We start from the raw sequence: 19,728 nt of genomic DNA, 5'->3' as shown, positions 1-19,728 counted from the left end.
GTGGCAAGAAAATGTGACCAATATGGTGGCTAGTGCTTGTCATGGCAGTAATCCTGGGACCTGCTGGTGGACACAAGTAGGTAAGGAAGCCATCATGTTAAAGTGAGACTATCCCTACAATAGTTTCAGAGGGTCTTTAGATTCAGCTTATGAGTGCTAACAGGGAAGGAAGGCAGCAGCTGTGGCAAATGTCAAAATGAAGGCCTGGTGTCCATAAGGGATGACTTTCAAATAGCCTCCAAGAGGTTCTGAAGTACTATTGAGTTGAACTTAAGATACTACTGAGATTGTTCTTAGCAAGGGAGCAAATACACTGATGTTGAGTGGGGTTATTTTCAAGAAGTGGTAAAAACATTGAGAAACTCTTGAACCCAGAGAGCATGTCCCACTTTGTGAAGACAGTACCAGAACCAAATAATGGGTTTGAATCAATATGTTTTACTGAGGTTAGTTCAGCAAATAAACCATTCCGGAGTGGCAAGACAAATAGACTGGAAGAGATCCAGACAGAAATGTTAAAGGCATTAGATATTTTTAGGACATTATGGTATTTCTATGTTGCAGCCAAGGCAGGAACAGTGCTTGTGGATTGGCAAACTGATTTGGTGGTCTTTATTTTCAAATGAAGGGGATGGATCGTGTGTGTTCAAGCTATATAAGAATCCCACTCAGCCTCTGCTCCAGGATTTTAGGCAGGAGAAACGTATGGAATGTGCTATAAAACTATGAGGTCATAGGATCATTGTTATTTACTCTTTAGTCCCTTTATTTAACGAGTAAGAGTTATGTGGACATTTCTGATGCTAACTTAAGTATACTCAAGGTGGGTGCAGAATTCCAATAAAGGTTTGTCTTGTCTCCCCTTACTCTGTAAGAGTTTTCATGAGTAGGATGTCAGAGTAGTTGAGGGTTGGAAAGCATTTAGTTTAGAGAAGTAAGGTTTGCATATTTGTTGCTTGTGGACAATAGTGTCCCTTTGTCTTCAGGTGACTGTGGTCTCGAACACACAGAGCAGTTTTCTTCTGAGTGTTAAGTAGCTGGGATGAAATCAACTCCTACAAGTTACAGGTCATTACTCTCTTCTGAAAAAGGGTAGGCTTCCATCTTGCAGGTAAGAAAAAAGGAAATCCCCACATATAGGAGTTCCTGGAGTCTTGTTCCCATGTGAGAGCACAGGGGCTTAGGACACTGATCAGAGGATCTGGGATGTGAAATGAGAATTTTATATTATTGCATACAAATTTGCATATATGTAATAACTATGACTATTATAATTTGAAAAAAAAATATTTTGTTTTTTTTTTGTACACACTAAAGTTTTTATGTAACGCTTCCTGTTTTTATAATATATTTCACAACTTTTAGATTAATTGTATAAGTTTTTACTTGGAGCTTTTCTCCCCGGGCCTCTACTGAAAATGGACATGTATCCAGCTAGACTAGCCCAGTCAACAAATGTAAAATAAATAAAATAAAATAAATAAATAAAATGAGCCATAGGATGAAACACTCAATTTACATACTGGGCTGTAACAGCATTTATGGTAACAAGCTTTGGCTAATAACTGAAAGGGTGAGATTTTGGGCCCAAAAGATAGAAATCTGACTTCTTTGCAGGGCTGCTAGGTTCAAACCCTGAAGCACAGTGAGAAGCCCCAAAGTTTTTTATAGAAACCCTCAGGGATGTCAAATGAGGTACTCTGGATAACTAGAGAGTATGCCCATGGGTGCCTCCAGTAGCTGGTCCATCAGATATGTCTCAGTGAAAGAAGTCACTAGAGTGAACTCTGATTTGGTTCATGATGATCAGCTGAATTATATATTGCTGAATTCTTAGTTCTCTGAAACAGAATGATCAAATCAGCATTATACTGGAGTCAACACTACTACAATAGAAGTTGTTCTGCAGGGCAAAGGGTTTACCATCTTCTCCAAGGCTGTGCAGATCCAGAACACTTATGTATGGAGGTTTGAGGGAAAAGCCCCTTGTGGGACATTCAAGATGACTTGCTCCCTGCAAAAAACAAGTTTTAGTGAAATAGTGCAAAGTTCATTATATTGACAATTTGATCAACTCTTTTTGCTGAATACGTGTGAGCAATATGCAAATTACCATATCACAGTGGACCCACACAGGAAAACATGGACAGATTATATCTGTCAGTCTGTCTAGTAATGACTAGGGAACTCACACACTGGTGGGGATGAATGCTGGGAATAGGGAATTCAGGCCTGGCTCTTCTGCACTACCACTGTAACCCTTACTAAGCTATTTAGAAACTACACAGGTGAATGAAAAGATCCAAAGTGGTTAGAACCAAATATAGAACTGAATATAGTAAACAAATGTGGGTCTATATCACAACATCGAAGTGTAAAAACTTTGAATGTTATAACATCGAATCCAAAACCACAAAAGCTGAAAACTCCGAAGACTGAAGAGAGTGATTTTTTTTTTCCTTGGGGAAAAAATTGCTGTTCCAGTACAAAACGCGAAACACACAAACACTACAAACTATTTTTAATGTGGGGGGCTTTTCCCCCCACACCCCCCCTACTTAAATATACCAACTCCGAGATCGCACCACAGTGGAGGAAATAGCGAAGCCATGGAAATTGCCCACCGAATTCTTTCCCTGTGAAAGAATTTCATGTTCCGCGGCTTCGATATTTTCAGTCTTTAGACTTTCAAGTTTGAGGATTTGGTATTCAAACTTATCAGCGTTCGAACATTTGATATACACCCAACAAATGTTACTGTAGTAGAACAAATCCATTCCAAGTACAAAGGAAAATATTTTTAAATAAATATAAAGAATATCCAGCTCAGAAATTAAAGTAAAATGCTAAATGTCTACTTAAAATTAAAATAAAATGTGAAAGCAGATGCTAAACTTATTTAGTGTTACAAACGGTAAGAAGTCATTCTTTAAATCAGTAACTTCCATTAAAACATGCACTAATCAAATTGGTATACACAGATCCACAATAGTCCTAAAGATCACATTTAAGTTTCGGATGAGGTGTTAATCCAAGGCCCCATCTGTTTGGGTTGGTAGTAGCTCAGGTGAATGTAAAAGATCCTTCAGCCCCTATTAAAAATAGTAGTTCCCCAATGTCCTGGCTAAATTTTTCCAGTACTACAAATACCACCTTAGGTCACCTATGATAAGAGGCTACTATCCTAGTTGGACTGAACCAGTCAAAAAAGGATAAATAAATTAAAATGCATACATAAAGAACTGAACATTCCAAAAAGGAGAAAACAAATCTGTGGAGTCCTCCAGACTTGTCAATCTTCTTCTTCTTCTTCTTCTTCTTTCGGCTTTTCCCGGTTAGGGGTCGCCACAGCGGATCACCTTGTCCGCACATTGAATGGCAGTGGAGTTTTTACAGTGTCGAGTTGCCAGCCCGGCGCCCAACCTTCCACAGAAGGCACACTCACACGCACACCTAGGGCCAATTTAGGGTGTCCAATCCACCTGCAGCATGTCTTTGGGATGTGGGAGGAAACCGGAGCACCCGGAGGAAACCCACGCGACCACAGGGAGGACATGCAGACTCCGCACAGAAGGCACCCCAGCTGAGGATCGAACTGGAGAACCTCTTGCTGTGAGGCGGCAATGCTAACCACTGCACCAAAGAATATATGACCCTGATAAGTGATGAGTTAACTCTATGAACAGGGTACTAATTGTGTAAGGCAATGCCTTGCTTATGCAGTTTCTACTCACCTGTAACTTGCAAAGAAGCATGCATACTGTTATAGATAGCATGAAATACTTTCAGGTTTATATCAACTGAAATAAATGATCTGTTCAGCATGTGTACATTAGAGATGACTTATCCTTCATTAATTATGCAGACCAGTTTAAAGGAAAACACCTTCTCCTACAGTTTAACTCAACTCTTAAGTTGCTTTTCTCTCTACAATGATTCCAGTACTGTTTAGGTACCTGAAACCTGCTTGTACTTTATAAAACTTTCATTTCCTCATTTTGGTATCAAAGGACGGGAAAGACCACCCACTTTTTTTTTAAACTTAACTTCTTATGAGTTGAAGAGGAATTTATCTACACTTGCATGACATACCACAGACAGAGAAATGTGTAGTCAGGAGCTTAGGCTGCTATAAGCAAGACAGAGAGGTGTGAAACTGCTTTCCATTGTCTTTATTGCAGAGCGGTTGAGAACTTACACTGATTCACAGCTGCTTCTACTGTACCTGTGCCTTTTCAGAGCAAAACAGAGCAATGAAATCAGTCAGTGGTTCAAAGGCAGTTATCACCTCTTTTGACAAATTTACATAAGCAGCATCACACTACTGAAATTCTAAGCTTTAAACTTGAAATGTTTGTTTATACTATTTTACATTTTAATATAACTTGAATGTAGTATCAAAGATGTCTGTGATATTTAGAGAAAAGTATTTTTTCTTGCAATTCTTGTAAAGTATCAGCACAGGGTTGGGAGGGTGGCTTAATGGCTAAGGTGTTTGCCTTACAAACACAAGGTGCAGAGTATGCTTCCCACAAGGGATAATTGGCTAGGCTTAAAATGGCTTGCAAGGGCAGTTAGCTTAGTACTAAACTATGAACCTATTTACCAAAGTGTAGGGAGAGGGGCTGTCAATTCATTTTGGACTACAAAAGATACTTTGAACAAAGGTCTGCATATATAGCAACTGTTTTGTTTGCAGCTGAATAATTCCTTAGTAGGCTTGCCACCCCTCCGTTTTTTTTCCGGACTATCAGGAAATCAAACTGATTCTCCGGTAGTCCGGAAAACACTGTACAAACTCTGGTATTCTGTTTCAAAAAGGAAACAGACTATTGGAGTTTGTAAATCGGCTGATTTACTATGCTTTTTTTTACAGAAAAGCATAGGAAATCAGCCAAAAGCAGGCGGCGGGAACGAAAAAAGAGGGCATTCCCGTTGATCGGCTGATTTACTATGCTTTTTTTTTTTTACAGAAAAGCATAGCAAATCAGCCAAAAGCAGGCGGCGGGAACGAAAAAGAGGGCGTTCCCGTTGAGTGATGCTGTCGTGACATCACAAAATAGGCGGTATGTTGGCGGGAGAGGGGGTGGGGTGGGCGGGGTTACTGGTGACGCGAGGGGCGTGGCTTGGCTCCGGTTTTAGCCGTGAATGAAGGTGGCGACCCTATTCCTTAGTAAACTGTAAAACAAGCCCTGAGACACACACAAATGAGGGTTATTCAATAAATAAAAGAAGCAGTCTTGTTACAGAAGGTATACAAGATGACATTGACTGACACTGATCCCATTATATGTCAATGACATGGGAATACACCACTACTTCCTTATAGCATGATTCATATAAAGCAGATTTTAAATGAATTATGGGAAAGAGAAAGGCTTGAAGAAAAATAAGATCACATTGATTTGTCAAGACCCGTTGATAGCCATTTTGCAGAAAACTTTAAAATTATACAAGAAGCAGTTGAGTGATTTTGAGAAAGTGAAAAATGTTTTTTTAGTTCTACGGTGGAGTTTTCTTTTAAGCATTTTTCAATTTATTATAAGCAAAAGAGGAGTTTGTAACGGTTGATCTGTACACAATTAATGATAATTTAAACAATTAAAGAATAACCATACAGTGATTTGATAATGTTGAAAATGATTCCATGTTATAAACACAAAAAAGAAGACAGTTTAGTTTTATGTAGATTTTAACTGAACAGATGATTAACAGTTTTCTAGGATGCAAACTTGGAGAAATATAGGTCTAGACAAAGAAATGGAGGACAAAATTGTGTTTAATAATAAAGGGACAAATGGCAAGCCTTGCCAAAATCCAGTATTAGTAGTACTCAGTAATTTAATCATGTTTCTCTGTGTATCATGTGAGGTAAAGAATTATGTAACTACTGATGTGAATTTCAGGAGGGTTAGGGCTACGCCCATGTAAGAACAGCAAATACACATTATTATTTTCAACAGAGCTTCAGCACGTCAAAAAAGTTTTTCTGCATAGCCGCCTATTTTGAACATTTTCTGGCTTGTTAAACTTGATTTCTGCATTAGTAACTGTATTAGAGCACAACCTAGAGCTGTTTACTGAATTTCCTGTTTGCACTTATTTTTAAAATCATTTTTTTCTCAAAACTTGCATTTTATCTGTCTTTGGCCTAGCACTCTTGTGTGGGGTCATTTACTGCACTGTTATAACTTGTTGATACTTGTGAACTTCTGCTATCTCTGAAAAAAACAAAAAAACAAAAAAAATCTTGCTTTTTCCCCCACTTTTCTGAGATTGAAAAAAGTTCAGTTACAGGCTTGCTGTTCTTGAACTGTTTGTAAGTTTCTTGGAGGCCATTTTTTGCTTGGCTAAAGGGAAGTCTCTCTGTTGATCAGTGGCAGTGAAAAAACATTGAGCAGCCTGCCTGCCCCTGTGGGAGTGGTTACTGACTTGAAACTGTAGTTTTATTGGCCATTTTGGGTCAATTCCAAACTCCTTCATCTTCCTCTCTTAAAACCTGGTTGCCTCGTGGTTTTGGCATCTTTTCAGGCTTGTTGGCTGTTGGTGAAGCACCCACCAAGAGGAGAAAATGCTGAGAGAAGAAAGGAGCCACTTTTGAGATTTTAAGTATATTTTCCTCTGTTTATTTGCTAAGTTTTTCTGCATAGCCACCTATTTTGAGCATTTTCTGGCTTGTTAAACTTGATTTCTGCATTAGTAACTGTACTTAGAGCACAACCTAGAGCTGTTTACTGAATTTCCTGTTTGCACTTATTTTTAAAATCGTTTTTTCTCAAAACTTGCATTTTATCTGTCTTTGGTCTAGCACTCTTGTGTGGGGTCATTTACTGCACTGTTATAACTTGTTGATACCTGTGAACCTCTGCTATCTCTGAAAAAACAAAAACAAAAAAATCTTGCTTTTTTCTCACTTTTCTGAGATTTAAAAAAGTTCAGTTACAGGCTTGCTGTTCTTGAACTGTTTGTAAGTTTCTTGGAGGCCATTTTTTGCTTGGGCTAAAGGGAAGTCTCTCTGTTGATCAGTGGCAGTGAAAAACATTGAGCAGCCTGCCTGCCCCTGTGGGAGTGGTTACTGACTTGAAACTGTAGTTTTATTGGCCATTTTGGGTCAATTCCAAACTCCTTCATCTTCCTCTCTTAAAACCCTCTTTTGCGCGGTTTTGCACGGTTTTGTGCATAGCGCAACAGCGGGGAGCGCCGCCAAATTGGGTTTAAACTATTCCTGGCTCCACAAAGTCTGCTCTTCACTTTTTCCCTTAGAACTGCTCTATCTCTCAATTTAAACACCATATTCTCATTCTAAGGCCCTTCACTGGTCCAATTAAGTAATCCTACAAGTTAGCACTATTAAACCATAAGCACTACTTACTCTTATAATCTCTACGATTACCCTGTCCTCTATTGGTCCGTCTTAAATTCAGTTTCCCTATATTACTCTAGTATGTCCAAAGGTCAGTCAATGGTTTCCACTCCAGTCCAGCTGGTGAATCTGGGAATTTTGAGGCAATGTTACAACTGTCTCATGTACACAGACAACCCTCTCCTCCTCCAAACAGGTTCAAATATATGTGAGAGATGCAACTATTTAGCCAAACTGGAGGCTGAGCTCTCTCATCTCAAAACTGGTGTAACCAGTCAGGAGGAGAAGGTAACCTCACACAACACAATTCCAGTATCATATAGTCCCACCACATCAGCGAACCAAACACATAAATACACAAAAACATACTCGGAGGCTCTAAATAAAAATCTACCTAAGCAACAGAGACCTCCAAAGCAGACATCCAAGCAAACGCTACCTCAAAACAAAACACGCACAACAAATAGCCCACAAAGTCAGTGTGCCAAGCAGCCACAGCCCTTAAGGCTGAATAACACACCTGATACTCTTGTAATAGGTGACTCTATTGTCAGACACACTGGTGTCCCGCTCACCAGGCTGAATAAAGAGAAGGTCATGGTGAGCTGCCTGTCAGGTGCTAGGATCTGCCACATAACGCAAGCACTCAGGTCACTCCAAAGCAAATACAAATATGACTCAGTCATTGTACATGCTGGTGTGAATGACCTGAGACGTACCTCCCTGGACTACATGAAAAGAGACATAGAGGAGCTCTCTGATCATGTAGCCCAGGCTGGTATGACCCTGACCTTGAGCAGCATCTTACCCTCACCTAGAATGATGCCACAGTACAAAGACAAAATGATCGATTTTAACAATTGGCTAAAATTTTGGTGTCATTCAAAGGGGATCCAGTGTCTGTCAGCATGGGATGACATGCTCGACAAGCCACGTTGCTTCGCTAGGGACGGCTTGCACCTGTCACCACTGGGCTTTCGGATATTGGCAAAGGCTCTTGCCACCCCCATAGTGCCTTTTTTAGGCAAGGCTCAAAAGTCAAACCCACCCCCATAGACAGCACAAGGAACAAGAAACTAAGGGTAATGCTGCTTAACGCCAGAAGTCTTAACCTCAAGCTGCACGCAATCGAAGCTCTCCTCAGTATGGAGAACATTGATATCTGTGCAGTGGCAGAAACCTGGTTCAAGGCTCCAGAGAGCACCCCAGCACTACCAGGCTATACCTCATATCATGCTTTTCGGCCCCAAAACCTGGACCGAACCACAAAAGGATGGGGAGTTTCCATATCTATCAAGGATATCCACACCTCCAGGTTAGTGGCATTGCACAAAGTATCGGTGATCATCCATGTGCAACTAACAGTGGGCAAGACTGCTTTTCAGTTTATAGCATCCTACAGACCACCCTCTCAAAGTCAGGAATCCCGCTCGGCTTTCCTGAAAACATTGGAGAACATGAAGATCTCTCCGAACACCATTATATTGGGCGACTTCAACTACCCAAACATTGACTGGGAGCACTACTCAAGCCCCAGCCCTTAGCCCAAAGGTTCCTGGAAATTATAAACTCAAATGCTATGGAACAACTAGTCACCACTCCCACAAGAGGGGACAACATACTAGACCTGATCATTACCAACATGGAAACTCTATGCTCCACACCAGAAGTATATCCCTCATTGGTAAGATCAGACCATAAATTAATTTCACTGGATGTCCACATCCCGACCCCACCCCCAGCCCAGAAAACCACAGTGAAAAATTTCTCAAAAGCAAACTTCTCACTTCTCAAAACCGAAGTGGAATCCTTCAAGGCCCCAGGGCCAGTGGAAACTACGGCCCAAACTGCAGAATCCTACATAAACGCATTCTACAGACATCTCCAGGAATGCATGGATCATGCTATCCCAAACAAAACCAAGACCCAATCATCCAAAGGCAGGCGCCCAGTCTGGTGGATCCCTGCCATAAATAAACTGCACAACAGAAGGAGGAAGCTACTACACAATAGAGCAAAATCCCTAATAGGGAAGGCATTTCTGATCAGTACTAGCAAAAAATTATGATCCCTCATAAAATCCTCCAAGGCCAGCTTCGAGAGAAAAATTGCACAGGACACCAAAGACAATCATAAGGCTTTTTTCAGTTATGTTAGGAACCTGGGATGCAACTCCCAGACTTGTTCTGAATTGATTCTAAACAACAAAAAATACACTGAACCCACAGACATCGCCAATATCCTGGCAGACAGGTTCAGTGCAAACTTCTCCACCCCCCCCCCCAAAAAAAGAGCAAGTATCTATTCCGGCAGAGGGCTGCCTCCCAAACATCTCTGATGCTCAGGTGAAGGCTGCCCTCTCCAAAGCAAAAAACACTGCTTCCATGGGACCAGATGGCGTCCCAGGTTGCGTACTACATGAACTCCAAGAGGAACTAATCCCTCAAATAAAACAGCTATACAATCTCAGCCTCACTACAGGATATGTGCCCACAGAATGGCGTACAGCAACAGTGGTCCCACTCCACAAAGGTGGAGTCTCTACGGACCCTGGAAACTATCGCCCCATAAGCCTGACTAGCTTAGTCTGTAAGGCTATGGAGAGGATCATCATGGAGCTCATAAACAAAGACATTGGGGACCTACAGACACTAGATCCTATCCAGTTCGGCTTTGTCAAGGGCAGATCCTGCCTTTCGAACCTGGTTGACTTCTTCAAAACAGTCACCAAAGCCATAGATGAAGGGAAGGTAGTCCACACAGCCTATCTGGACCTTGCAAAGGCATTTGACACAATACCCCACTTGGGCATCATAGATAAGCTATCCAGCTTAAATATAAACCCCTATGTCACAAGATGGGTCGCAAACTGGCTCAGACTTCATATCTTTAAGATGCGTGTTAATGCAAAATATTTTATTCTAGCAACATTTTAAGTTTATAAGAGCAATATTTAACATTTGTCCCTTTCTGTGGGCATTTATCCCCCATTATTTTTGGCTTTGTTCAGATTTCTTATGCTAAGAGGTTGACAGGTATGCAAAAAGGTACTTTACAAAGTTTAAACCGTAGTATATACAAACTAATTTGCCAAAGTTTGGCAACACAGAAAATCTGAAAATTGCAGTTGTTGTGTCTTTCGGCTTTTCCCGGTGCAGGCAGTAAAACAGAGGAACACATACAACAGAAGAAAATGGAACAATTTTCTAAGATTAAAACTACAGTCTTTATATTATTAACATTCAACAGTATTCCAGTGGAGTTGCAAAGCTCTTCTTTAAATTAGTTCTTGAAATTGAAGAAGAAGAATGTGCTGTTGTTAAAAACTCAAAATAATATAAACAATATTGAAAGTGTATAAAATAAGAGTGACAGGGTAACAAGGCAGATGAAGAGAGGACTTTATTCACTTTTTTGTGATGTCTGAGGTAAGACCACATTTTTGGGTCAAACAGAGAAACTTTATTGTCTAGGGACACTAAGGAGATAAAACAGATGAGATCTGAGGAGTTATAAATTAAATTCAGAATACAGCTGCAATAAAGTTGATAGGAGATTCCACGTTTAAGAATTTTAAATAGAAGGGTGTGGAGATTGGTACATACTTTTATGGGTTGTCACCTAGAACAAAAGAAAAATATGCAGTGGTGCTCATATTTGGGGAAAGTGAATAATTCTGCATATTCAGTTAGAGATATATTGGAAGTCTTAAGCTGTTAGTCGAGATATAGGCAAGGATGGTGGGTCATATTTTACCTCTGCTTGGAAAATAATTTTCCCTATCAAAGTTCTGGCCTCTGGCTTGAGGAATCTAAAGTCTGTAGCAGCCAAAAAGGACATGATTAGCTTTAGACTTTAGGGCCAATTTATCCATAGGAAGTAAAGGCTCCAGGAAAATTCCCTGAGTATCTGAAGGAAAAAAAACTGTCTAGAGAGAAAGAGATAGGGTTGATTTAAGCCTGTCATGAATGTCAGACTGCACATTTTTTTCCAATTAGGAATCATATGTCATTCAGCCACAAAATGAAATGGTTGATGTGTGAAGTACATAGAAGTCTGTTGTGGTGTCCCTCCTTGTACTGAAGTTTTCTGCTCTTCTATGTTCCGGTTTATCAAGTGCTCATGATTTCTTTAATGATTAGCTTTCATTCACACGGACTAGATATCAAACATTATAAGCAGTCCAACATTTGAGTCTGACTTTGTTCAACCAATCAGTTATTTTTTTATTCAAGTCATTTTTCTAAGATTTTATTATTAAACATATAATGCTACCAACATAGTGTTAGCATTATTGCTCATCAAAGCTTACCTGTATGAATGCAGTTTCAGTCAAGAGAATAAATAATATCAAAGATTTAAAAGAGATGGCAAAGCACCTTCCTGACACATCATACAATCCCTTATATTCTTGTAAACTTATAAACTTGTTCTTATAAACTCTTAACTCCCACTCCCACCCCCAAAAGAAACCCTCTGGAAGAAAGTGCAGGTAAATCAACTGGCCATAAACTGCATCACACAGGTGAAGTTCAGCCAATTAATTTATTGCCTTATGAATTAATTACTTATACGTTCATAGGTGGTTACTAAGCTACTGGACCATGAGACATTTTAAGCTCAGCCAAGCTTACTCAAATTTAGTGAAATACTGTTATTGGACCACAACAGTCAAATGACCCCTTTTTACCCCCTCACAATGCAAGCAGTAAGGAATACTACACTAGGAGAGTTTGAAAGATGCTTTGAGGAGGGGGACATTCATTACCATGGAAAAACCTGTTGCATTTACAAAAGCTTTAGCCAATTATACAGCTACAGTTACACTTCATACCAGGTAAGTTAACAGCCATGGGATACAGACCCTGGGGCATGAAAGCAGGCTCTTGTCACATGACATTTTATTAGAAGCGCATGGTGGAGTGGTTTAACACTACTACCACACCACTCTCTGAATGACCCTGGCTCCACTGATGAAATGAGTTACTGGCACCTTAAAACATGGCAAAATATTGACTTGGTCATAAAGGGACATGCAGAAAAAATTATTCTGGTAACATTAGAAATAACTGGTTAAAAAATAACATGGAGAAAGTTTCTGCCAAAATGTTTAGAGCTAGTTATACAAATTGGAGTTTTAGATGAAACCCATTAAATTTTATAAGGAAACCAACTAAAATTCCTTAAGAGCTTGAAATAACACATATAGATTGGGACCTCACAAAAGCCAGTATGACCCAAACCTTGCAAGAGTATCACTTATTGGGGAAAAAACCTACATTCACTGATGTGCCCCTTGAGATACACAAAAATTCAAATATGGCAGCATAATTTCAAATCACCTTTTCTGCCTTCCTTCAGCTATTTGCTTCAACTTCCTCTAAATGTGGCCCTCATATTTACACAAGAGAGTAGCCGTGCCTCCGCTGCTCACATGGGCACTGGGAATAGCTGCAAACATCTTACCAACATCAGGCAACCACACTGAGAAATGACTAAATTCCAAGAACTGCCAAATGTTCTGAACTAAATACCCTGAGAACCTCTTAATTCATTTTTTTATTTCCTTCAAAATACTGGAAGAGTATTCATTAATAAGAATACAAAATTCTACATAGTAGGCTCACCTATGGCTGAAATCACAGTCCACAGCTTTTTCACCTACTATAAAGGCACGTTTAGTACTGGGCATTCTTAGATATTTTTGTTGTATGTTGTGACAACAATAAAGATCTTAGGATGCATCTTGTTCACAAAGCTTAACAGTGTTATAGAATAAATATTTGAGTGTTAGAGGTCCTTTAGCTTGGTTAGCAGATTTAGGTTTCATGGTATTTTAGCTGACAAAAATGTAGCTATCCATTCACTTTTCTCAAAGTTAAAATAACTGAAACAATGACCCTACAGCTTTCAGATTACATTACCTGGGTGTTTAATGGTTCTTACACCTAACAAAATGTGTCACATGGAATTGCCATCTGACACACATCCAGGAACACCAACCACAGGAAGTATAATGAAGTAACACGTGTGTTGTTCCTTTCTTTAGTGCTGAGAAACTTAAAGGAAGAGAAGCTTACTTCAGCTGTCAACTGTAAAGATACATACAGGCCAGAGAGTTGACATGTTAGGCTGGGTGGGTCTATGAGGCCAAACCATGAGCACTGAAGCACTGGTGCACAGACTCCTTGTGTTGGGCTGAAGAGCTACAGCTAGAAGATTCTAGGTCTGAGTAAGTGAAACCTAGTTGTTGGTGATGGTGATTTCAAGTTAATAAAGAGAGACAAACTGCTAAGGTCATCCACCCTGTACAACTACACTGGTATGCTGTTTGTTCAGCAACTTGTATTTCAGTGGCTGATGTCATTTATAAACTTTAATGAACTTTTATAATGTTGTGTAGTATTCCACTCAACCAGCAAATGTCATTTATAAAGTTGTGTAGTCACCCACTGGGGCATCATAAATGCACGACTCAAACCCAAGGCCAAAGCACAATTTCAAAATACCACTGAGAAAGTTATTTGTTAGCTTGGCAAAGTTTGAATGGCATTCTCATCATAGAGGGCTAAATCAGCAGAAAATTCTCATCCACCACTAGCAGGTGTACTGCTCCACTAGAATCTAAAGACTGAAGATACGTATTGTGTGTGCACTTCCCAAGGAAACTCAAACTGAAGAAACAACTGTTACAAATAAGATATACATCTTCTTTTACTGCCAACCAGAAACAGCAATGGGTACAGCTATATTACCACCAAAGGAGTTAATAAAGTAAGCATCTGTAGAAGGATTACAGATTTTGTGTACATAGGGTACTCAAAGTCCCTACAAATATTAAAATTGTACATTAATATAAAAAATCTGCACAAAGCACAATCATGTAAGGAGCTTAACAGTAGATATTCAAGGACAAATGACTGCAAGAGTAATCTATAGCATTTGCATTTACTCACCTTCATTGCCCTGTTTCCCACTCAGACTTTTTTACCCAACTAGTGAATATCTTTTTTATATCACGTTTTTCATGTCTCTCCTCATAGGTAGGTACTAGGCTATCAGCCCAAGGGCCTAAGTAAGCCTAGCCAACAAGGTTCCAGGGCTTACGCCACCCAAGAAAGTTATTTTCCTGTGCCACTGTCGAGCAGACACACAGAAGTGATCCCCGGGGTGTATTTCCTATTTCCCATCCGTTCATCAAGATTTTTCTTGAAGAGTGCTAATGAGGAACTTTGCTTGACATAGATGGGTAGCTTGTTCCAGAGTATGGGAAGTCTCTGGGACAAAAATCTATCCCTCCAGCATGTCCTGTTTATTGTGGTGACAAGGTTTAGGTCCCTAGAGTGTGTAGCTCGGAGGGATTGGGGTTTCTTTAGGTGTAGCATGTCCAACAGCTCTGGGTTTGACATAGCTTTATATTTAGGCAGAGATCACCTCGGAGTAGGCGATATGCTACGGAGTAAAGCTGGAGTTTTTTGAGATGGTCAGTGTAGGGCATCTGTTTGAAGCCAGTAATCCTTTTTGTGAGGTACTTCTGTGGCCTTTGCAGCTGCTGCAGATGCCTTGTGAGGTACATTCCAAAAGGGACGTTGTACTCTATAATGGGTCTAATCAGTGTCGAATTGAGGGGAACAATGACCTCTTTTTTCCTGGATGAGAACCCTTTTGTGATGAGGTGTGCCACATAGAAGGACTTCCTGACTACTGTGGCGATGTGATTATCAAAGGAGACTACTCTCCACCTGGGTCACAAGGTCTCATCACACATTTGGTGCTGCCTATGTGGTAGTTCATGGGTATAGAGTTTTTACCAAAAGGGGTGACAATGCCCTTTTTGGCATTGAGCTTGAGGCCATGGCTCTGAAACCAGGCATCTGTCTCAGTGAGGCCCTTCTGTAGGATGTCCATATCATTTGGGGACTCGATTATGGCTCCTAGTTTGCAGTCATCTGTGAATTTCATTAGCCAGAGGCCTTCTGTGTTAGCCTGTACTTCAGAGAAGTAGATACCAAACAGAAGAGGTCCCAGGACTGAACCTTGTGGTACTCCACTTGTCACTGGTTTGAAGTCAGATTTGGAGTCTGCAATGTTTACAGTGTGGGTTCTCTCAGTGAGCCAGTTGGCAACCCATCTTGTGACACAGGGATTTATACCTAGTTTAGTGAGGTTTAGCTATAATTCCAAAATGGGGGGATGGTGTTGAAAGCCTTGGTGAGGTCAAGATAGGCTGTGTGAACAACCTTACCCTCATCTACGGCTTTGGTGACTGCCTCAAAGAAGTCGATCAGGTTCAGAAAGCATGCTCTGCCTTTCACAAACCCAAACTGGGTGGGGTCCAGAGTTTGGAGGTAACCAATGTCTTTGTTCATGAGTTCCATGATGATATGTTCCATGGCCTTGCAGACCAGGCTCGTCAGGCTAATAGGGCGATAGTTCCCAGGATCAGTGGTGGCTCCCCCTTTGTGGAGTGGGATAACTGTTGCTGTGCACCATTCAGTGGGCACAAAGCCTGATGTGAGGCTATGATTAAACGTGGTGCTTAGGTGGGGAGCCAGTTCATTCTGAAGTTCATGTAAAACGTAGCCTGGGATGTTGTCTGGTCCCATGGATGCTGTGTTTTTGGCTTTAGAGAGTTCAGCTTTTACCTGCATAGTTGTGATTACAGGGACTCTGCATTCTTCTTGTACAGATATGGGCCCTTTAGGGGGTGAGAGGGGGGTAAAGTTAGCACTGAACCTATCTGCCAGGATGTTGGCAATATCAGTTGGTTATGTAATTTTCATGCCATTGTGCTGTAACTCAGAGGAGATCTGGGTGTTGCCATTGAGATTCTTGGCATAGCTATAGAATGCTTTTTGGTTGTCCTTAGAATCAGTGGCAATTTGGTTTTCGTAGCTAACTTTGGAGGATCTTATAAGGGATCTCAGCTTCTTACTGAGGCTGACCAGGGAGCTCCTCCACTCATGGGATTTTACTCTCTTTTGCAACAGTTTCTTTCTTCTGTTGTACAGTTTGTTTATGGCAGGGGCCACCAGACCGGCTTCCTTTTTTTGGAGGATAGAATCTTGGTTCTGTTTGGGATAGCACAATCCATGCACTCATGTAAGTGCTTATACAGTGCATTTGTGTAGGATTCAGCAGTCATAACTATATTGTCCATCTGCATGGGTGTCATGAAGTTCACCACCTCTGTCTTACGAAGCATGAAGTTGGCTTTGGAGAACATTTTTACTGTGGTTTCCTTAATGAGGGGTGGGGGCGGGATGTGGATATCTAGGGTGATTAGCTTATGGTCGGATCAGACCAATGAGGAGTTGACTTCAGGTGTAGAACACAGGTTACTCATGTTGGTAATAAGTAGGTCTAGGACACTGTTGCCCCTGGTGGGGATGTGGATAAGTTGATCCAGTGCATTGGAATTTATGAATTCCATAAAGTGTTGAGCAAAGGAGTTGGTACATGAGTAGTTTTCCCAGTTAATGGTGGGGTAGTTGAAATCGCCCATTATTAAGGTGTTTGGTTGAACCCTAATATTTTCCAGTATATCAAAAAAAGAGGAGTGGGAATCCTAGGGAATAGTGAGGGATCTGTAGCAAGCTACAATTTGATTGCAGTTTTGCCCAGAGTTAGTTGCACTTGGATAACCACGGATGCATTATGCTGAGCAAGTAGCCTGGAGGTGTGGATATCCTTAATGAATATGGACACACCTCCACCTTTGGTGTTCCGGTCCAGGTTACATGGCTGAAAAGTGTGGTATGAGTTATAGCTTGGTAGTGAAGGAGTGCTCTCTGGACCCTTGAACCAGGTCTCAGCCACTGCACAGATATTGATGTTCTCCATTTTAAGGAGTACCTCGAGTGAGTGCATTTTGAGATTTAGACTTCTGGCACTGAGTAGCATTGCCCTCAGTTTTTGCTTGCCTGTTCCTGTTATGGTGGTGAATTTGTCATTTGAACCTTGCCTAAAAGAGGCATTATAGGAGCGGCAAGAGCCTTAGCCAGTATCTGGAATCCCAGGGGCGACAGGTGCAGGCCATCTCTGGCAAAGCATCATGGTCTGTCGACCATGTCGTCACAAGCAGACAGATACTGGATCCCCTTAGAATGACACCAGAAGCTTGGTCAACTGTTGAAGTCAATCATTTTGTCCTTGTACTGCGGTATCATTCTGGGCGATGGCAGAATGCTGCTCAGGGCCAGGGTCATACCTGCCTGGGCCACATGATCCGAGAGCTCTTCCATGTCTCTTTTCATGTAGTCCAGTGAGGTACGTTTCAGGTCGTTCACACCAACATGGACAATGACAGAGTCATATTTGTATTCAGTTGTTCATGCTGGCATCCTCCACAGTACTGGTGGCTTGTGGGATGGAAATCCTAACTAATTATGTATGTTGTGTGATAAGTTTAGATTGAAGATAAAATTATAATGTTGGATCTTGATTTAAGCCAATAAAATCATTTATTGGGACAGTTATAGGAATTTTACAAGGCTGTTGAAGTATTTTTTTGTTTGTTTGTTTTTTTAATTAGAATATCAAGGTTCCGAGATCTGGGAAGAGAGCACATCTGACAAACAAATATGTTTATCATTGAAAAGGCCACTAGAAAAGAGACCATTTCTCATGTTGGAATATACATAGCTAATGACAGTGCAGAATACTTTCAAGGTGCTTGATCTATCTCTAAAGCCATGCTGTTTATCTGTAAGCAGATTATATTTAGTATGATTAACTAGTATTTGGTAGATTCACTTTGTACACAATTTTGGTTAAAGGGCAGAGGTGTGAAATTTGTCTGTAGTTGTTGGGTCCACAGAGGTTACGAGATCTGGGAAGAGAGCACATCTGAATTGCAATCACTGGAAATGGTGAGTTGAAGATAGACAGGAAGAATTTTATATTGCTGAAGTCCTACCAAGTGTAGTATGCAACCAAGGCATGCTGAAGAGGCTACACTGTCTGTTGCACTAATGCTGATAATGGGGTTGAAATGGACATTGTAGATGACCATAGCAAATGTGCTTGCTAAGACTGTGTCACATCTGATCATGTCCACATACTTGGTCCTGACTGCTGGGGGATCAGGCACATCAGAATTTGCATCATCATCAACTCTGACAGGATCAGCTTTGACTACATCACCAATGCCCTGGCCCAAGCACTAGGGCCAACAAATTCATTGTCAGTGGTTGAGATAGAGTCAAAGCCATTGACATCAGTGGCATATTCAATGGTGGAGCAATTAACACTGACGACTACAATGCTGAGACTGGTATCACAGCTAGCATCAACAAGCCTTCTGCCCTTGACCTCATCTCATTCAGTGTTGGCAACTTTCAGACCAGTATCAAAACTAACGGTCCAGTGATTAAAAGTTGTAAGACCTATTCACAGTAGAAAATGACAAAAAATATTCTCTTTCAAATATAGCATTAGATGGGAATAAGAAAACAGATAGCCTCTTTTGGGCCTTAACAAAGGCATCCACAAACTTAAAACATTATCAAATTCTGGAAAGAGTACAAGTGCAGTTCTCCTAAAGGTTGGTCTAGGACTCAGAATTTGACTTACCTCCCTCATGTTATCAACCAGATTGCTTAAACTGTGATTTTGAAAGCTAGATAAGGAACTTACTTTCAAAAACATGTAATATGGTGTTTGAACAACAGATCATTTTTACAGTCAAACCTAGAACTAGGATTTGATAGGTTTGTGGATCTTGTAAGGTCTGGGTCTCTTGGATGGTTTGCAGAACTCCAAAACCACAGCAGAGGCTGCTGGCTCCAAGTCTGATGTAGAAGCTTCTGGCTCCAAAAGAGAATCACCAACCTGCTGACCCGAAAGGCTTTCTCACACATGTAATGCTGCAGGGGGTGTTGACTGTAAATGTCTGACAGATCACTTAAAAACACTGTAATCTTCCCTGAAACAATAAACAAGACTGATGCTTATCTTGAGGTGCTCTCTTCTTCCCTTATTTACACATTTTAAGTCCTTGGTCTGTGTCAGCCATAAGAGTAAAACACTATCAATAGTAAATATGTAATCATTTTGCAAATACATCTGAAGCGTTCATCTGTACTGCAATCTTCCTGCATGTTTCTCCAACCAGACTATATCCCTTGTTCATTATAGGTATGTGTTTGAGGAATAACTAAGTTTAACTTAAAATACTGCCTGCAGAGATTTCTAGAGCAAAAACAGAATGCATTTTATGTGTAGGTCACTTAGTACTGGTGCTGTAGATATATATATATATATATATGGATCAGATCCACAAAAGAGCACTTACCCAACAAGACCACATCGCCTACAGATCACATCTCCGACAAAGGTAAGTAGAAGTACTGCGGAACGGGATG

At 40.7% G+C, this 19,728-nt stretch overlaps 1 protein-coding gene across 5 annotated transcripts in view; it reads right to left on the bottom strand.

Annotated features, from left to right (window-relative positions):
• SYTL3 (synaptotagmin like 3) overlaps positions 1-19,728 on the bottom strand; it is a 1,329,495-nt gene that overhangs the window by 855,455 nt on the left and 454,312 nt on the right. The window contains exon 1 of one of the 5 annotated variants that reach the window (XM_044062026.1): positions 19,659-19,681. The exons of the other annotated variants lie outside the window; for them this stretch is intronic. The gene's annotated coding sequence lies outside the window, so the exon portion shown is untranslated. Of the gene's footprint in view, positions 1-19,658; positions 19,682-19,728 lie in introns of those variants that run through there. 5 annotated transcript variants of the gene reach the window in all.

The sequence above is a fragment of the Protopterus annectens genome, chromosome 1.part0 (genome assembly GCF_019279795.1).
Source record: "Protopterus annectens isolate FY-2018-M chromosome 1.part0, PAN1.0, whole genome shotgun sequence".
Taxonomy (NCBI): Eukaryota; Metazoa; Chordata; order Ceratodontiformes; family Protopteridae; genus Protopterus; species Protopterus annectens.
This window is presented reverse-complemented; position numbering and strand designations above follow the sequence as displayed.